The sequence below is a fragment of the Pygoscelis adeliae genome, unplaced genomic scaffold (assembly GCF_000699105.1).
Source record: "Pygoscelis adeliae isolate BGI_AS28 unplaced genomic scaffold, ASM69910v1 Scaffold14, whole genome shotgun sequence".
Taxonomy (NCBI): domain Eukaryota; kingdom Metazoa; phylum Chordata; class Aves; order Sphenisciformes; family Spheniscidae; genus Pygoscelis; species Pygoscelis adeliae.
The window spans coordinates 14,433,490-14,442,044 of NW_008825109.1; positions in this window are offsets into that span (position 1 = coordinate 14,433,490).

An 8,555-nucleotide genomic window follows, 5' to 3' on the forward strand; every position below is an offset into this window, starting at 1 on the left:
AATATGTATTACTGACACAAGCAGGAGGGACTGGGGAAATCTCTTTATTCTGTCCTTTAAATCAGAATGTTCTTATATTCATAAAAGGGAAAGAATCATTCATTTGGCAAATAAACTTATTAAATCTCAGTTACTGGAAATATTTGCTGACTATTTATTCACACATACGTAAATACAGAGAAAATGAAAGATGACCAGAAGACCATTACTCTTTTCTGCAGTAACTTACAAGATTTTGGATTAGTTCTCCATGAAGTAGGTAACAATGTTTGCTTGACTCTAGCATGAAAACAATTTTGATAAGCAGTTTCCTAAAAATGTTTCAAAATATCAATTTCAGATTAAAAACTAGCTCAGTAAGTACTTGAGGGACTTAAATATTCCTGTCAAAGCAGATGTATTAACCTTTAAAAATCTTAGCATAGTGATTAACATGCTGAGATGGATATTCAGAAAACATGCTGAAACCTGAGAAGATCGCACAAAGTAGAATTGCTACACTACCTTTATGAAGAGCAATGAAATCACTTAATATTCATCCCCTGTAATATAAATTGTGCAGATCCACTGCCTTAATTCATTTTCCCTCTGTTTCCATACCTGGATGTGAGTTATCCTTCCCTAGACAAAATATTCCAGCATCCATTGATTGCTGGTTCTGCTCACTTGCTTAATGTTAAACGTTACTTTAGGCCGCTAATAGGGGCCTTGTTGCATTTGAAAAATAAAATAAAATAAAAAAAAACCCACAAAACTATTCCTTATTCTTCTGTGCTAAAGGGTGTGTCACCTTACCCACCAGTACTTTTGCAATACATAGGGTGAAAATGGATTCTGTCAGCGTAGGCTGAGTAAACTCAGTTACGTTTAAATTGTTACTATTTTTAGAATTCTGTCTTCTCTTACAACTGTTGTTAAAATGTTCAAGTAAAACATGATAGCAGCTTCGCTGTTCTGGCTTTAGTTTTACTGTGAACAAGAGACATACCGGATAATGTTACAGATAGGCTACGATGCAGCAAAGCTGACCAGACTTCTCTCTCTACATGAAGTGTTTCTGCTGGTGCCCATGCTGTAATCATGACATTGGTGATGTTTTCAGATTCCTATAGTGCTGCTTTTTCCCCCTTTTCCTTTCTTTGATTTCCCCTGAGGAGACCTTGTTCTGGCTGGCAAGTTATGTCATTAATCTCTTTTTTTCCTCCATGACCACTCATCATTTCTGTATTACCTCTTCTTCTTATGACAATCACACCACCACAGATGTCATCTCACCACATTTCTCTAGGGATATGCTTTCAGACTGAAATGACAGTCACCATCAGTTAGACTTCAGCTACAGCAAAATGGAGGAGGGTGAGGAAATCATCATACACTGCACTTCACACATTGAAGTGGAAAATAGGCTCATTACATTAACTCAGATGACATTACAAATATATACACCTAGAACTCTGTAATGTGTAGTATCAGATCAGAACAAAAATACAGATAAAGGAAGGAAAGCTCTTCAGACAAATAGGAAGGAATTGCTGAGGCTGAATGAAAGTGGGTTTTAAGACTGTTTCAAAATGGCCACAAAATCAAACATTATTATATGGTACTTTTGAAATTCAAACTCTGAACTTGGCACAGAATCAGTCATCACAAATCCAGATCTACCTTATATGTTAACTCTGTCCAGATGGCAGGCAATATTTCCTGTCTTCCTATTTCCATAATAAATTGCTGATATGCCTTCCTGATGGCCTTTTAAAGCAAAAGAAATCAAATACTGAGTGCAGCTTTGTTGCAGGCCATGGCAACTGAACATCAAAGTTTTTTGCACTGCATAAGGTTTTGTAGCCTCTCTCTGAAGAATGGACAAACTTATTCTCAGTGCTTTTTAAAGAAGGGGAGTTTTCTACAAGCACTTAAACTCACTGTGTAAATTACAAAAGCAGTAGCTATTTTGCTGACTTTCAGACGACCATAGTAAGTTCAATACGATACAGTCCAGCTCAAGACATGTTTATTTTCTCTTAAATTCTAAAGTGCGCAGTACCAAAATTTTGACCCTGATCATTGTCTCTGGCATTCTTGGAGAGTCTAAGCTAGGATGCTGATCTCCTGATTTAAGAAAATTAGAGACGTTTATCATCCAAAAGAAAAATATCTTACATAATTTGTAGGAGTTTGAGGGTGTAAATTGATTGTGTAGGTATAGGTTATTTGATAACCTCACCAGGAGCAAGTCATGCTCGCTTACTTTCCTGGGAATTTATTCATTAGAAATTCCTTTGTCAATAGGGAAAAAAATTGACCTGTAATGCTCACAACACCTTTTCTATCAGTGAGCAGTATTTTTCCCCGTTGATGAAACTATAAGTTAACCCTGGCACACAAATTTGCTAGTACATCTCCTTGCCCAGATCATGAACAGATGTGTCCAGGGAAAGCTTTGCTTATTTGTGCAGATATGCCTGAAGTTGGAAGCGACTCAGCTGAAAGACAATAGAAGAAATAGAACTACATGTTTAAAGAGAAAGATATTTAAAGATAAGGCCAAAACAGCATTTTGGCCAAATTCTGTTAAAATCCATGAACCTGATTTATGAACCCTAGAGTCTGAGGCTCGTCTCTTGTATGAATGTCATGAAACAACTTATTTTTCTGACTTCGAATCCATCATATTAAATGGCCATTTTTACCACCGTGCTGAGTTCAACATTGCTTCCTGTTACACATTGCAAATGAGATGACTGGATTTAGCTCTTTGCAAGGAACTCAAAGAACTTCCAAGGTTCCTTGCTACAAAAAGAGGAGAAATCATTGAAAAGGAAAGTAATTTAAAAACAACTGACAGAGTATGGGGTTTTTTTTTATAAAAATACTGAGTTTTAAACTTTTCCAAATGATAGACCCTTTCTAGCAATGAGAGCAACACGACCATCTTAAATTTAATTTACCTTGACAGCATTTATTTCCTGACCTTAAAGCATTGTTTGATACTGCAACACCTCTCCAACATCCTGTATCTTGATGGTGGTGTCTTTAATAATAGATGGTGTTTGTTCTTACTTACAAACCTAAGGGTATGCCTTGGACTTTGATATCATCTATTTTCTCTTTATGCAACTATAGGTTTAGTGAGAGTGAAAACAAATCACTGTAAGAAAATGCAGGCAGCCATATTTTGTATTATGATGCCACTGAGCATTGTAATGAACAGAGAATGACAGCAATAACTTTACAGTTTTTGCTTTCAGCATACAAATTAAACAATCACAGTACAGGCTCTTCTGGCACCAGTTCTTCCTTCTTTAAGGAAGTCTATAACACCTGGGTGAACAAAGTGGGTTTGTGTTTGCTCATGAACACACAAATATTAGATTCCCAAACCTTTCAACAATTTAGTTGCAGTGTGTAAAGTTTAACTTTGCGTATTTATATCTAAAATTTATCAGATTGTTAAATTACATTTCTTTATTAATAGATTTACACAACTGATTCAAAAACAATAAAATAGTACATATTGTAAAGCAGGAGAAGCCTAAGTGGTTAAACCAGTGAAGATGATACAATTTATGTTTCTCTAACAACAGCTGTTTTCATGGGATTTTATAAGGGTAGGTCTACAGGCTCCTGTGTGCATTAAAGCCCAGCCAAATCCATAAAATGAAAACAAAGTTAAACAACTTCACAAAAGATAGAAATAGCCTTTTAAAGATTCACAAGAGTACTTTTTCTGTGTCTAATCTAAGCAGCCATCATGGCGAGATTGATGGGCACTGGCACAGATGCATTTCATGAGGCGGCTGTCTGCTCGATGGTATTAGAATGGAGCTATCTGTCTTCATTGTGCTCCATTAACATGCCCCTCAGATCTATCAGGAAAATGTCTACAGTCCTACTTTATAAATTATTACCTCTGACAGTTAAATATTTTAGACCATATTTAGGAATATTGCTCACTGACAGTTCTTCATTCGCCTACATATTCTTACAGTTTAATTTCCATGCTTACTTAAAAATACAGGAAAAGATGTTTTGGGTTTTTTTCCTGATAAAAGGGTATTTCTAGTCTGTGTGTGGCAAAAATTATTATTCACTTACTTGACTTCAGCAGTGCAATGTATAGAAATGTGTTCCATGGCAGAAAAAGATATGTGTTCACTTACCAGGATACATCTTCTTTAAAGATAGATTTGCCTGCAACAATTCAGTTAAAGGTGAACAATCAGTATATGGAAATTATGTTTATGATTGCTTTCAGTGCTGAACATAAAGCAGACATCTGACTCAGTGATTTTGTTAGTGTTTGCTCAGCTTTGTGAGGTCTTCAATTTTAGGGTAGTGGGGTTTTTTTGTTTCCATTAATTATATTCTAATAATTATATTCTAATAATTCTATTAATTATTTGAAAAATATTGGCATATGCCAATCTTCATACAAAAGAAAGATTTTAAAGAAACCATTGTATTCTAGTTTGTTATCTTTGATGGGAAGACCAGATAAGCTTTAATAACATGAAATGTTATTCATTTTATGTTTACTTCAATGTCCTCTCAAGCTGTATAACCAGCAGTTTACAGTGCATTTTTGAAGGGAGGAAAGAGAAGTAGAAAAGGGTGCTCAGTGTTTAATAATGATCAGGCTAATTTTAATTTGCTATCCAGGTTAAGTAGGTTTCAGTCCAAAATGCTTTAGTCTGGCTTACTAAATAAATAAATCCTCTGTTAAATATTTTTTTCTGTTAAAGTCGCCCTGGGAGAGGCTTTCCTGTATGGAATAAAAGGAGTGTATCTAACAGCAAAACAGTCCTTTCTTTTTTGAACAATGATGAATAATAAATGTATAGCAATGTTTGGTAAGGTAAAGTAGAAATTCAATGTCCCAGAAGCTTTCAGAAAGAGACGACTAACACTGTTATTGCGCTGCCCCTTCTGTATGACAATGTCAGTGGTCCAGGTGGGACTTCAAAAAGAGCCCCAAATGCTCACATATATACAGGTGTTTCCTTAGAAGTCTCACTTAGATAACCTAGTTCCTTTTTTTTTTTTTTTTTAATGCTGCTTTCTAGCCCATTTCATGAAGCATGAAAAAAAAAAAAAAAGATTAATTATATGATATAAATGAGTTCCAAACCAGAAAGTTATCAACTTAACTGCACTGATCAGAGACACAAGGGACAGTAGCTAGGAGGAGGATATTTAATAAGCAAAAGGGTTTAAAAAATGGTAAGTACGCATGGAAAAAATATAACTTGATAATTTAGTGAGCTATAACCAAATAATTTAGTTCTAATGCAGTTGAAGAAAGAAAACATAGAAAAATAATTACAGAAACACTATTAAGACAATATGAATAGATAACTGTGAGATATGCTTACGGGAGAAAACCTAACCTAACTTAACCTGAATGACTGATTTTAGAACACCAGGTGACTATCTGGTTCTACTCTAAGCTATATACCACATTGATTGCAGCTGAGGGAAGCTAAAAGGTTGAAAAAGTGAGAAGAATGTGGTACTTAGATGAAGGAGTGTGTTAAAATCTTGCATTTATAGCACCAACATATAGTCACTTTTCTTTGTTCCTGCACCTAAAAAGGGTATAAATTAAAGAAACTTTTCTCACCTTGAGTTTTAAAGTTTTGAAGCCATGATCAACTTCCTTTTGAGTACATTTCCTAACAAATATATTCTACTAGTATATAATCCATAAAATTCATCAGCATACTGTTTAGATGGGTTTTACAGAACGTTAAGCATTTTGAAAACCTTAACTTGTTCATGTGTGACTCCAGCTTATAAATGCACTGTAACACTAAAGTAAAAAACACTTCTGCTTCTGGAATAGCACTGCTTGTCACATTAAGCATATATAGCATTTTGAAAAGGGCCCACAGAAGTAGGTGCCTTTGTTTTACCAATCATCATTATGTAAACTCACGTAGGCCAATGAAGATAATGATAAAATGCATGAACATAAGCTTGCTTAATCTTGAGAATATAGCTGCTGAAAATGAATTGGTAGATTACCGTATTACCTTTTCACAGAAAAGCCTGTTGCTAATGTTTTTAAATCATTATTTGTTCAGAATAATTTCAAAGATGATTTTAAAATAGCAATTTCAAGATGAATATGTGAATTTCATGACACAAAAAGGAAGAGTTCCAAATGAGGACAGATGATGTTTTGATTACCAAAAAAAAATTCTAGATCAGATCAAAAGAATGGCAATTTTTTGTTATTTTATTTTGTTGTTTAAAAAAGAGTTCTACCGTTAAAATAAAAATCACTGGGATTGATTAGTTATTAACAACTAGTTTGGGACAATGGAGATTTCACTCTTTGTACAAAGTCCATAATTAATCTTGAACATTAAGCTGTAAGAAACAAGAAAAGTACAACCTGCATAGACCTATCTTTAACAGCTATTTCAACTCTATTTTCAACTCTGTTTCAGCAGCTATTCACTATTTGCTTCACTGGAAAGCTAGAAGCTGTATTTTGTTGAAACTGGACCTGCATGATCTGAATCTTTCCAGTTTATTAAAAGAATGTTATTCAAACTCTTTGCCACCCTGGGCTTCACAACTTCTCTTCCTGCCTCAGCAAGCTGCTTGAAAAGGCACATGGGGGAGTACAGTTGATCTACATAAGAACTTAGCACTGGCTATACCACAACAGGCTACATACAGGTCATCCAGCGCCTTGCCTTAGAAATCAGACAATACTAACACCAAGGGTTGATTATACGTTACTGAGCACGAGAGCAGGCCAAGCACTTCCACAGAAATCTCACCCTGCTCCCAGTCACATATTACAAAGCTGATGTATTCTTACTGTGTGAAATATAATGGAGATATAAAAATCAAACACTTTATGGTTTTTCCCCTATATCACTTAAAGAGTGTGTCAATAAATGACTGCAACAACCAGTGGCATCCATTTAGTCTGTGTCTGAAGGGCCTTGAGTATGATGGTAGTAAGGACTGGGTTGTGTACGGGTGGATTGTCCTCCTGGAGAACAGGGCAACCATTTGTCACGAACAAATCTTCATGTCTAATTAGCTACCTGATACAAAAGATCTAATTTAACTTAGTGCCACACTGGTAGAAGAGGAGGATATTTAACTGTGAGCAATGTTGATTGTGAATGGAGTGTTAGGCTTGTGAAAATCAATGAGAATTCAAGAGCCTAAAAAAAGGTGTAGGTGTCTGAACACTTTAAACTATGCCTTGATAAGCAACTTCAAGGGAAATAAGTTCACATTTAGTGCATTATGTCCTATAAGGTCTACAAGTCTTTAGTAAATTGAGGCTAATTGTATGTCATATTTGCTTAAACAGATGAGCATATCAAGCAACCACGAGAAGAGACTCCTAGCATTTTTTCTAGTTTCAAGATCAACATGAGAAAACTGCCGACTGGTGAAAAATGCTATTTCCTTTCAAAAGGTATAGAAAGGAGTTTATTATTTTTACTGTGATGACACACAGGAACTGCAAACCAGGTTTAGAGGCATGCAATACCAAGGATTGTACAGACAAATAAAAAAAAACCAAACCCAACTTTGCCTCAGATAGCTTACAATATGGATTGTAGAGAATATGCAATGAGAGACTATACAACTCCAGAGAACTTAAGGTAATAATTTAGCTACATGAAGATAACATCCAGTCTTGTGAAACTTAAGGTAACTAGTAAATCAGAGTTGACATCTGTCAATCCTAGTGAATGTGACTATTGTTAACCCATATCAGCTGAAGAGGTAAGGGAGGTTTGAGGTTTGGAAGAAGTGTGGGTTTTCATCTATTCTGATTCCACATTTTGCATTCATGGAAATCACTAATACCTAAGGTGGCTGAAAATACTTTCTTGAGCAAATGCCAGTGTTACATACTCTGGAATACCAGAGGCATACTGCATTTTTTTGAGGATGTAGGTAAAACAAGGCATTAAGCTGTCAAGAGAACATGACTAATCGGGAAATCAAGAAAAGATGATAGACAAATAGTGAAGCTTAGATGTTAGAAAGCAGACTAGCAGGCAGCAGTCACAGGGAGTGTTTTGCAGTTACAAGCTGAGCAGATGCAGAAATGTAAAAGGAAAAATGAGAAAGGGGTAAATATGGTTAGGAAAACCGTTTTCATTGCATATGCACTTACAGTGTCACTGACTAACTTACAGGTACTTCTATTTTTAGAGCCCTATTCATATACTCAAGGGAAGGCATGTAAGTACTTAGATATTAAATTGCTGAGATAACATGACCCCATGACACTGCCAACCAAACTTTGCTCTCTTACAGAAATGTTGAATGCATGTTTTCCTGTTCAGCCAGCCCAGTCCAACATTCTTCATTCCACTCTTCTTGTTGTTAAGAAAAGCTGACCATATTTTATTAAATACAAGTGTTGCCCAATTAAGTAGTTCAATGAAAACTCTCTGTAACTGCCAGGATCCTTCAGAACTGCAGTATGAACAAATACGGAATAATCTTTCACAGGCAGGATTCCTCCCTCTGGATTATGGCATATATTACTTTTCAGAGAGCAGAAATAG